At 37.2% G+C, this 12,979-nt stretch overlaps 1 pseudogene; it reads left to right on the top strand.

Moving 5' to 3' along the window:
* Positions 1-3,049: 3,049 nt before the first annotated feature.
* Positions 3,050-5,849, top strand: LOC126014487 (ataxin-7-like protein 3B; annotated as a pseudogene).
* The last annotated feature ends 7,130 nt before the right edge of the window (positions 5,850-12,979 follow it).

Genomic DNA, 12,979 nt, shown 5'->3' with positions numbered 1-12,979 from the left:
CCTTGCTAACTCTCACTCTCACTCTCTCAATCTCTCACTCTTTCAATTGCTCTCTTTTAACTTAGACACAGACCTTATATTTATTGCAAAACTAACTCAACGTGGAGCATAGACAAAATGTAAAATTTAAAACTCACAATTGTTAGAAAACTACAAAGGAGCTACAAGGGGTTATAAAATTGTTAGAAAACAACAATCTGACTTTGCAGATAACTCTTTTTGGTATACAAAGTAAGATCTGATCAGGAATCATTCTTGGCAGGCTTGGGAAACCATATAGAAAGCCAGGAGACGAACCTGGGTTGATTACACGCAAGGCAAACGCCCAACCCATGTTGCTATCACCCCGAACCTCCATCCTGAATGTTTGACTTACTTAATTTTAGTTTATTTTTTATATATTTAAGTTTTGGGTTGACTTACTTAATTTTAGTTTATTTTATATATATATATAAGTTTTGGGTTTTGGGGGCCACACTCAGCAAGTGCTTACTTCTTGGGTCTGTGCTAAGGAATTACTTCTAGCAGTGGTGGGAAACCATATATGGTGCAGAAAATTCAAATCAGGGTTTATCATGAGTAAAGCAAGTGCCTTAACCCATGTGCTATCTCTTTGTCTCTTCAACTGAGTTTAGAAAAGCTAAGCGGGTTAAGTTTCAGGCATATAGGCTAAAAAGAAAGATAAATAATATTTATAACATAGCATTTATATTTTAAGCACACCAAATATTTTGGTGTGCACACCAAATCTTCACACTAACTATGTTTCCATGGTTACATTTTAATAATTCTTAGAGGTTGTTACTAAATATTATCATGTAGGTTTGGTAGAAGAAGTTCGAGTGTGAGGTTTGCACATTGTTAGAGGAAACTTTTGAAGAGTTTTAAATAATTAGGGATCTGATTCACACTTTATAAAACTATCTCTTACTGTTCTATGGTGGAAGAATTGTGATGGTTAGGGTGCAAGGTAAGAGTAGAGGAAGAAGAATATATATGGAAACTGTTTGAGGGTTGAGAGACAGTTGGAAGTGATTTGAAACAGGATTGTAGCAATGCAACGGGAGAGAAGTATTAGAATCCTCACTTTTATAGTATGGCATAAATAAAAAATAATAAGTCCAATGTTGTGAATTTGTTAATATTTTATAGCAGCTTCCTAACCTGAGTGATTTACCTAACCCAAGTTTGCTTTGTACTGTGAGACTAGGCAAAGGGCATGGGGTACCCATTCTAAAGTCATACATGTGACCCCTCAATTCATAGAGCTGTATACATGCATGAGTTGGATTTCACAGAAGGAAGAGGAGGAGACTCACTAAGAAGCTGCACCTGATCAGGTCACACACACACAATCTCTGGAAACTTTTGGCTTCAACATTTTTTTTAATTTGGTAGGGATAGCTCACCCTGTAAATTTTATGGTTTAAAACTATTTTTTTTTTGTGGCTCTAGTCATACCCAACTGTGTTCTATGAGAGAACAGAAACTGAGTTTCTATGGAGAGCTGACTTTTATTTTTGGACAACATTTTTTTAAATTAAATCAGAAACGCAGTGAACCCCTAGCTAAAGTAAACTTTATTTACCAAAACAATGTTTTGAATATCAAAACAATTATAGTTACTATGGTTTTTAGTTTTATTTCTCTCCTCATTTTCTATTATATAAAGGCATTGAAAAACATTTGTCAAATGTATAAATTCATTATTTGGGAGTGATCATTTTGACAGATCTGACCTCCATTATTCTAATCCAAACTAGTGTCCCCGGTAAAGATCTCACTTGACAGAATATAAGAGAATCTATATATCTATATTTGTATATGCATAAATATATTTATATTAATGGAGTTTTCACTGTTCAAAGAATTCAAAGAACTTGTTTATTTTAAAATAAGCAAAAACAGCTGATTCCAACTACCTGCAAGTAGTCATTCCTGAAGAAGTGTATAACTGGGTAACTCTCTGGTTGGCCTGGACCCATCTTTTCCTGCTTTTTGTTGCTTGTTTGCTTTCATGCTTTAGGTGAGTTTATAGTTTATGGGTCTTCAGCTCACCTCAAACTTTCAGTTCTAATCCATAGTGCACCTGTTGGACAGGATGTGATTCTGAAAGGCCAACAGCATGTCAGAGATCAATTTTTGATTCTGTAGTCACTCATCTAAGGGATAGAAAAGTAGAGAAATGGGATAGAAAAGTTAAGGTTATCCACAGGTTTTTTCACTATGCTCTGCTGTGTGGAAGCAGGAGAGTACTGGAGAGAGGGCAGAGACTGTGGCCAAAGCTGAGAAAAAATTCTACACAGGACTTAGGAAGGCCGGAAAGGAGGATGTATAAACTAAGAGAGCAAACAGTAGAGAGCTATTGGTTTTAAAGCATGAGATTAGACAATCCTTAATGTTAAGAACCCTGAAATATGGTAAACAAACTGGTCATCTGAGGTTGCTGGGGAAGTGGTTTTGGGATTATGGTGGAATAAAGCTGGCACTCTGGTAGTGTACTGAGTGTAACAGTACCGTAATTATTTATATATTACTAAAAACAAACAAACAAAAAAACAATGGTGGAGGTTCTTGGACACTTTGGTGCTGTTAATGGTGCCATAATTTTCTACATCAAAGCCAGAATACCAAAAATGATAAAACGAGGCAGCCATGCTTTCTAAACTACAATAACTTTTTAATTAAAAGTAAAATTGTGTTCTCTTGGGAAGCACATATACTAAAATTAAAAATATAAATATGAGCAGAAGAAGTTCTTGCTGATGCTGGGTGAAACACGGGGCCCCATGTGGATAAGTGCAGGCAGAGCTCAAGTTCAAAGCTTCAATACTAGGAGTCTCCAAAAGACCTGAAGGCCCCGGAGGTCCAGAGCAGCTGTTGCTGGGTCACTTTACTACAGCTTTGGGCATCCTCAGTCTGCCTCCAGGAACACAACTATGAGAGGCCTCTTGACCTAGGTGCTAGCAGTCAGCTGAGTCAGGTGTATTGCCACCCGTGCTGCTATGAATATTAAGAGTGCTTTTTGCATAGTCCTTTACTGGTTAAAATGGAGATTTTGTTGGCCAGCCTGGATACTAATAAGCTAGAGGTCATCACGCAGAAGATAAAGGATTCATGTTTAGGCTTCTGCTTTGAGGTGCGGTTGGCAGTTAAGTGTGGCTACTTCTACCTCAAGTTCACAGATTGGTAATATGAAGGATGTTGGCCTTCAACCTTTGGAAGGTAAAGGAACCTGCCACATCCCTTTCTGCTCCCTACCTGGAGGTCCTGGGAACAGCCCGATCAGCCAGGGCAATGCTCTCCTTCAGAATTTCATTTGCATTTCCTTGATGATTATAATCATTTTTTTCATGTGCTATTTGTCCATTTGTATTTCTTCCTTGAGGAAGTGTCTGTACCATCTCATGCCACAGAGACTGACACACATCACACAAAAACAAAAACAATCAGTACTAGCAGGGATGTGGAAAGAAAGGAACTCTCATTCATTGCTGGTGGAAATGCTGTCTAGTCCATCCTTATGAAAAACAATATGGCTATTCCTAAAAAAAAAAATGGAAATTGAGCTCCCATATAATCCAGCTATACTACTGCTAGGGATATACCCTAGGAACACAAAAACACAATACAAAAATACCTTCTGCACACCTATATTCATTGAGGTGCTATTTACAATAGCCAGAATCTGGAAACAACCCAGATGCCCAACAAAAGATGAGTGGCTAAAGAAATATATACACAATGTTATACCATGAAACCTTCAGAAAAAAATGAAGTCATGAAATTTCCTATGTCCTATGAATGGACATGGAAACTATTATGCTGAGTGAAATAAGTCGGAGGGAGAGAGATAGATACAAAATAGTCTCAGTCTTGGGATTGGAGCAGTAGCACAGTGGTGGGGCATTTGCCTTGCACACAGCCGATCCATGATAGACCTGGGTTCGATTCCTGACATCCTATATGGTCCTCCGAGCCTGTCAGGAGCTATTTGTGAGTGCAGAGCCAGGAATAACTCCTGAGCACCAATGGGTGTGCCCAAAAACCAACAGAAAAAAAAAAAAGAATAGTCTCACTCAATTGTGGGATTTAAGAAAAATAAAACATTATTGTAATAATACCCAGAGACAATAGAGATTATGGCTTGAAGGACTGGCCTATGATATGAAGCTTACCACAAAGAGTGGTGAGTGCAGCTAGAAATAACTACACAAACAACTATCATGACAATGGTAATGAATGAGAGAAATAGAATACCTGTTTTGAATACAGGCAGGGGGTGGGGGAAGATAGAGATGGGGGGTATTGGTGATGGGAAGGTTGCACTGATGAAGAGGGATGTTCTTTTCTGTAACTAAAACCCAACTACAAACATGTTTGTAATCATGGTGCTTAAATAAAGATAGTATTACTAAAAAAAAAAAAAAGAATTTCAGGGGCTGGAAAGATAACACAGCAGTAGGACGTTTGCCTTGCAAGCAGCCAACCAGGATAGAAGGTGCTTTGAATCCCGGGATCCCACATAGTCCCCGGTGCCTGCCAGGAGCGATTCCTGATCAAAAAACAAAAAACAAAACAAAACAAAAAAAACGGTGTAACCCTTGAGCGCTGCTGGGTGTTCCCCCAAATAAACAAAAAACAAAAAAAGAATTTCAACAGCTGCAACATGATGAGAGAGGCTAAGGATAACAAGAACAGTTACATAGACTGGTCCTGTGTTTGGGAGCAGTTAGGTAGCTAAGTAGAAAAAAGAATAACAAAAATCAGACAAAAGCCCAGATTCCTTTATTAAAACCTAAAGTACAAAGCTTAGGAATCTAGATTTTTTTTTTAATGAATGTATTGCCTGGAGCCAGCTTTGGAAAACCTGGGCAGAAAGAGCTGTCCCTAGAGGGCTCATTGTGCAATGTGCAGTGGTCTCTATACACATGTGGATGTGTGCAGGTGAGCAGTTGTGTGCTCAGCATGTCAGATATTTTGGTTCCTTAATATTTCTGCCTTTGCAGTTTACTGACAGTTTGGACATTACTGATTGTCAGGTCTTAGACACTAGGCCTCAGTGAAACTGCTCCTCTGATCGCTGAGCCTCTTCTATGAGTTTATCCAAGACAGATATGATTAAATTTGAACTGGCTATTAACAATTCCAGTTTGGAAAACTAAAGAAAAAAAAATAATCAGCTGAATCTGGTAGGGGAAGTTTGGTAGGCTTGACTTCACAAAAGGAGAGACCATAGCCCCTTGATTCCCAAAGATAAGATATTTGGAGTGACATCAATGGACTTGGGACAAGGGATTGTCTTTTGCTGAATATTACAATCTTTCTTGTCTCTCACTTGGTGGCATAAGCTTGACAAATGGACAACTTTATCCTGACTGGCTGAGGATGTAGCTGTGATCTCTGGAGGTAGCAAGAGCCTCTGTAAATATGTGTGATATCTCAAACTGCAAATTTCCTCTCTAGATATATGATTCTGTGTACAATTTAGTGGAACAGACATTTCCTACATGGTCATGCTAGGAATGTGATTGAAGAGCATCATGGTTAAGGGGGCTGTGGGTTGAAAGCTTAGCCTAGAGTAAAACTTCCAGCTGCTGTCAATAATGTAAATGGTTAGTGCTAAACAAGCTGAAAAGCAGGATTGGATCATGTTTCATTGAATGTCCTGTTCCTTGGGTTGGTGGCTAACAGAACTCAGCTAAAGTGAATATCTTTACTATCACAGCTTCTACCCCTCACAAAAGCAGTCCTTTTTACATGACCCTTTTTAGATCTTCTTGACAACAGTTGATCCCTGGTTTGAAGACAAGGATGGACTCCAGAAATCCCTTAGCTTCAATGAGTGAGAAGAGGAAGAATGAGAAATTGAGATGCATATTACAAACTACCCTTTATTTACTGATTGAGAGGTTAAACAGAGTAGATGGGTGGGAGACCAAGTCGAGTAGAAATGGTGCTGCTTTATTTGTAATGTTTTCTTACTTCATTCTGTCTCCCATTAGGGGTCCATCCTCATATCTCTGGCTTGGCTCCATATTCTGCCCCTATTCCACTTAATAGCTCATTACACTAGGTGCTGTGTGTCACCCTTCACATTGACCAGTTTCTGTTCATCGCTGATGCTCCTGCTTTCAAAGCTACCTAATTTTCTTTTCCTTTATTTTCTTTTAAGTGTGTTTTGTTTTGTTCTCTTGGATTTTGGTAGGAGATTCAGAAGACACTTATAGCTTCCTATCTTGGGAATAAAATGAAATATATTATTTTTTGTTACTGGAAAATACTGAAGCATCTCTCCTGTTAGACTCCCTGGCATTTATGCCTTCCTCCTGTGTTTTATCTTTCCACCTCCACTTGGATATTGCTTAAGACCCAAGCAGATCAGTTAAGGCTGTCTGACACTGTGACGGAGTTGGTCTTCATCCTATTTATCTAATCCTTGTTCTGCATATATCTTTCTTTCTTTCAGAAGGAGCTATTTGGATTGTATTGTCCAATGTGAGTTACATACCCTAGCCTCGATGGTGAACCTATGGCACTTGTGCCAGCTGTAGCATACACACACACACACACAAAAAATGCTGTGCTAAGTAAAAGCCATAGAAAATCTTGTATCTATTTTGCCACTGGTTATAAATGAAAACTAAACCAAGTTTTAGGGAATGAAACACTCCTAGCCATTCTGGCTTTTACTTAGCACAGCATTTTTTTGTTTGTTTGTTTGTTTTGTTTTTGCTTTGGGGCCACACCCCATAGCGCTCAGGGGTTTACTCCTGGCTCTGTGCTCAGAATTCTCTCCTGGCTCGGGGGATCATATGGGACACCAGGGATTAAACCCAGGTCCTTCCTGGGTCAGCCGCGTGCAAGGCAAATGCCCTACCACTACGCCATCACTCCGATCCCTATTCTTTCTTTCTTTCTTTCTTTCTTTCTTTCTTTCTTTCTTTCTTTCTTTCTTTCTTTCTTTCTTTCTTTCTTTCTTTCTTTCTTTCTTTCTTTCTTTCTTCTTCTTTCTTTCTTTCTTCTTCTTCTTCTTCTTTCTTTCTTCCTTCCTTCCTTCCTTCCTCTCTTCTTTCTTCTTTCTTTCTTTCTTCTTTCTTTCTTTCTTTCTTTCTTTCTATCTTCTTTCTTTCTTTTCTTTCTTTTCACTCTCTCTCTCTCTTTCTTTCTTTCTTCTCTTTCTTTCTTTCTTTCTTCTTTCTTTCTTTCTTTCTTTCTTTCTTTCTTTCTTTCTTTCTTTCTTTCTTTCTTCTTTCTTTCTTTCTTTTTTTTCTTTCTGGGGGAGGGAATCACACCGGTGATGCTCAGGGGTTACTCCTCACTATGAGCTTAGAAATCTCTCCTAGCTCGGGGAATCATATAGGATGCTGGGGATTGAACCCAGGTCCATTTTGGATCAGTCGCATGCAAGGCAAACGCCCTACCGATTCTCTATTGCTCCAGCCCCGTTAGCACAGCGTTTTTTGTTTTTTGTTATTTTTTAACCACAAAACAGCGATATTTTATTTTTGAGGCCATATCAGTGATTAGGGCTTACTCTTTGATTAGAGATCACTCCTGGCAAGGCTTCAGTCAGCCATTTGCAAGACGAGCACCTTAATTTTTTTTCTTTTTACTGCCAATATCCCCTATTTTGAAGTTGTTTTTTTTAAATCATTTTTATTGTGACCAAGGTGAATTACAAATCTTTCACAGTAATATTTAAGGTATGTAGTGTCATTGAATCAGGGGTATTCCCACCACCAGTGTTGTCCTCCCTCCAATCCTCTTCGCAGCATCCCCCTCTCCACCCCCACCCCCTGACTGCTAGTATAACTGGTCCAGTCTGTGTATAGCTTGTTAAAGATTGGGTATCGATTCTGTTTTTGTTGACTTTGGGTTTGGTGTATCACAACATTTTTATACCCCCTTCTCACTCCAGGAAGCTCTTAATCAGCACAGCACATCATTGGCTCCTTCTTGACATTCAAATGTCAACTCAAATTTCTCCTATAGTCTGTATCTCTCTGTTACCATCTGTCTTGTCTTCCCTCAAAGTATACTTCCAAGAAAATTCCCTTTGTTATGTTCCCTAGTAATTATAACTGAGTCTAACTTTAAGTTGGTTCTCCATAAACATTTGTTGAATAGCTCAAATGACTGTTCCAATTACTTATGATTTATAGTCTGTGATTAAAGGAGTAAGTGAATATCATGGATAAATTATATGAGGTCAGGTTAAATCCTATGCCAGAAAAGCTTTAGTGCAGGAGAGAAATACTAATTCTCAGTCATATGACCTATAACTTATCACTGATGGCATTTAAGGTCTCTGGTTTTGACCTCACATAGGTACCTAGAGATCATAGTTATTTGGATCAGTCACACTTAAAGCATCACTATCAACAAAAAACATATTTGGAGTTAAAGCTGTTCCTCTATTTTCTGGTGTCTGCATCTTTGTGCTTTCTCCCCCCCCCCCATTTTCCTCTTAATTTCCCCAATCTTAATTCCAGTTTAATATAAAATAAACAAGTAACATTAAACTTCTAGGCATGAACTATATTAAAGTTCACCTGAAGCACACCTGCATGGCTGCCCTGCCCATATAAGAGCAGCTAGGACTTTGAAGAGGGGGCATGATTTGAGAGATGGCAAAGCCAAACATAATAAGTGGAGTCGTGTGGAATGATGGCAGAGATGAATAAAGGGTATGTCACATATTATTAATCATTAACTGGTACAAGGCTCACTTCTAGATGTGATAGGATAAGGAAGTATCAGGTAGGGAAAAAAAAAAACAGGAGATACTATCAGAAATGTTATCCATGATAACTTCTATTTTCTCATGATGATGCCTTTGACATTGAGATGCTTGCATCTCCAAAACATTACTAAGCACGTGATTCACTGCCCATAGATGAGCCTGATAGCTTGGGGCAAACTGTAGAAGAACTGGGGGGTGAGGTGGGTGATATTTTGGAAATCAAAGGGTTCTGTGTTATTGGGAAATATTTTTGTCTTGTGACTTCATGTTTAATAGCAGAAAGTTGCATTTATCTACTGCCAGCAGCTACTGATCCAAATAACTATGATCTCTAGGTACCTATGTGAGGTCAAAACCAGAGACCTTAAATGCCATCATGATAAGTTATAGGTCATATGACTGAGAAGCTTTTCTGGCATAGGATTTAACCTGACCTCATATAATTTACCGATGATATTCACTTACTCCTTTAATCACAGACTATAAATCATCCCGGCCAGTCATGCTGCACTACTCTTGGAAAATACAGCGTGCTAGAAGGAATTGGCAATAACATTTATGTATTTTTAATTTAGAGTAGTAAAAAACGATTCATGAGGAAAGTGTTTGTTTTGATTGATTTTATGCTTTGATATAAGATTAATTAATGAATTTACTCATTAGTGTCCATCCCCATAAACACCACTTCACATCCCTTTTATTTTTCCATAAATCAGGTTGCTGTTTCTTTCAAAGAAGTGGGAGCTTTACTAAGTTAAGGTGAAGGGGGAATCAAGTATGCTAAAAATAAAAATAAAAGCTTCTCTTCATATGAGGAGATGATATGAGACAAAATAATAAATATACCATCATCAAAAGTTATCTAATCACAGAAGAGAGCAGGAAAAAAAGAATAGGACAAAACTATTAAACCAATCAGGAAAAAAAATAAACAAAATGATAAGTCCCTGATAAGTTCATACTTATCAATAGTTACTTTGAGTGTGGTGATTTAGATTGTCTAATAAAAAGATATGGATGTGTGAGTTAAAAAGGGAAGACTATTCTATATGCTGTCCCCATGATGCACTTCAAATGTAAGGACATACACAGAGTAAAAGAAAAGGAATGAAAAACTATATTCTGTACAAATGAAAATGAGAGGAAATCTGGCACAAAAATATACATAATTGGCAAAATAAACTTTCAGATAAAGATCACAATAACAATGAAGGGGTCAATCAAACAAATAATATAAGCATTTGAAATTACTTATGATCCAGCATTAGAGTTCCTAAGTATATACAGAATAAAAGGATAAAATAGAGCATAATACAATAATGTGGGGATTGTAATACCCTCTTACAGTAATAGAAACATTGTCTAGGGAGAAACCCAATAAGGATCTATTAACCTTAAATGACACATAAAGCAGAGGCTTAATAGATCTATACAGAAATCGCACTTAAATAGAATACACATTTTTTTCAAGTATATATGAAGCATTCTCAAGGGATATCACTTATTAAGCTACAAAAACAGTCTATAAATTGATTTTTTAAAATAAAACTATTAAGTTTTTTTCAACTGTCAGAGTAGAAAGGTAATAAACTGCTACTGGGATTAAACATGTTACATGAGATTAAATAACATGTTAACTGAACAACTAGGTCAAAGAAGAAATCAGTGGTAGAACAAGTGCTTCACATATATGAGACTATGGGTTTGATCTATAGCCTAAGGAATTAAAATATGAAGACTAATAATTTCTAAAATAATAAGAGAAAGAAATGCCTCCAAATTAACATTTTTTAGAAATACATATAATTACTTTATTTAAGCACCATGTTTACAAAGTTGTTCATGATGGAGTGTCAATCATACAATGTACACCACTCTTCACCAGTGCACCTTTCTCACCACCAATGCCCCCAATGGTACAGGGATTTTACTTGTCCCCCCCCCCTTTTTTTGACACCATGGTTTTTGCTATTGCTAATGAGTATTATGCATATCACTTTATCCCTTTACAGCACCTAGTTCTTATTCAGTGTCACAGTGGACTGACTGTTCACTATTCTAACTGCATTCACCACTCTATGTGGCAAGCTTTCTAACATGGACTGTACCTCCTGATTCTTGTATATATTGTCTCTGCATATTATTACCATACTATCTTTTACCAAATTAATTTTTGAGGCCAATAGTCACCTAATATCAATACCAGACAAAGACACTAGAGGAAAAATATTATAAGATACTATTAAATAAATACAAATGCAAAAATATTCGTAAATATCAGTAAGCATACATTTAAAATACTATAGACCACAATAAATTGGTATTTATTTTAGCAGTACAACATGTTTCAATGTATAAAAATCAATCAATATGATATATCACATAATCATGATGAATAAAAATTATATTATTGGACCAGGGAGATAGTATAGAGATAGGGTACATGCACTGCATGCAGTATCCCTGATTTAATCCCAAGAACCCCAACGTTGCAGGCTATAGTCTGGAGGCTTGAAGGCTCTAAGCATTGTTGGGTTGGTCCTGTTGGGCCCAGACAGCAAGTCCTGAGCAGCACTGCTCCCTGGGTCTCTGACACTGAATTGCTGGCCCAAGTGGCTAAGTATCCCTGGAAGTGGCAATGAGCCTCCTACATATTACTTAGGAGAACCCCCACCAAAAAATTAAAAAGCATATTATTATTTCAATTAATAACATAATTTAACACAATTTAACATACATTTATAATATAAAACAAACCTCAATAAAGTGAATATAAAAGAAAAGTAACTCACCTTATTAAAGGTCACATATGGCAAGCCCACAGCAATAAAATAAAACACTTCTGCTTGTTATCCAAGATAGCACTAGAAGTTCTTGCTGGACTGGCTAGAAAGATAGTACAGAGGGTAAGTTTATCATGTGCATGACTCACTGGGGTTCAATACCTGATATCCTATATGTTCCCACAAGCACCACCAAGAGTGATCCCTGAGTGCAGAGCCATGATCAAACCCTGAGCACCAACAGGTTTGGCCCCAAAACAACCCAAAAAAGACATTCTTACCAGAGGTAGACAAGTAAAAGAGATAAAGATAGCCAAATCAAGAAGGAAATAAAACTGTTTTTATTGGCATATGACATTATAATTTAAAAGCCTAAATACTCCACTAATAAAATGATTTAAACTAATCAACAAATTTAATAAAGTTGTAAGATGCAAAATCAATGTATAAAATTAGTTGTGTTTAATGGGCATAAGAAAAATTAAATAAGCAATCCCATTTATAATTCACAATTGCATCAAATCACTAAAATACCTAAGAAATAAAAAGGCAAAAAAATATGCAGTAAGCAACCTGAAATGATTTTTTTTAAATTACTAGGACAGAAAAAATAGAACAGTTGTTATCAAAAGTTAGAGATGGAGGAGAAAGTAACAAAAAGGGAGGAAAATTCTTGGATTCTAATTATTTATTCCTTCATCATAGGAAAGAAAATTACAATAAATTTGTTTTTGTTGTTGTTTTGTTTTGGGGACATACTCAGTGGTACTCAGAACTTACTCGTAACTCTGCATTCATATCTCACTCTGGTGTGATACCAAGGATTAAACCTGGGTTAATTAAATGCAAGTATTTTAATCCCTGTAGTATCACTCTGACTCCCAGAAAATTCTAGTTTTAGCTTCTGCAACATGAATTTTCACATCTATGTAATCCATAGAATCAAAGGAACACTGCTATTTGAGTGTATTTATTAAACAGTTGGTGGAGGGCAGACCTAACATTTCATTCTCTCATCATATTCCAAGTATATTGAGTCTAGACCAATCCAGACCTCTGACTTCCCATCACCACCCTTCTGTCCAGGTTTTCCCTTTGCCAGGGATACTCTCAAGCAGTTGTTCTTCGATGATCCAGTTTTCTGTATAAATGTCACTCCCTCAGAAAGGCAGTCTAATTCTTGGGGCCAGAGCACACTTGCCTTGCATACAACTGACCTGGTATCAATCCCCTGCATCTCATATGGTCCCCAAGCCCACCAGTAATGATTCCTGAGTGTAGAGCCAGAAATGACCCCTTAGCACCACAAGGTGTGGCCCAAAAACAAAAACAAACAGTAAAACTCTCTAATTCTAGCTAAACTGAGCGTTATTTAATGCTGATTCTACACTACACAAAGTGTTTTTTTCTATAACTGTACCTTACTGGTATGCTTCACTACTTTTGATCT

Source organism: Suncus etruscus, chromosome 1 (genome assembly GCF_024139225.1).
Source record: "Suncus etruscus isolate mSunEtr1 chromosome 1, mSunEtr1.pri.cur, whole genome shotgun sequence".
Lineage (NCBI taxonomy): Eukaryota > Metazoa > Chordata > Mammalia > Eulipotyphla > Soricidae > Suncus > Suncus etruscus.
The sequence above is the reverse complement of the archived record's forward strand: the minus strand, read 5'-3'. Positions and strand labels throughout refer to the sequence as shown.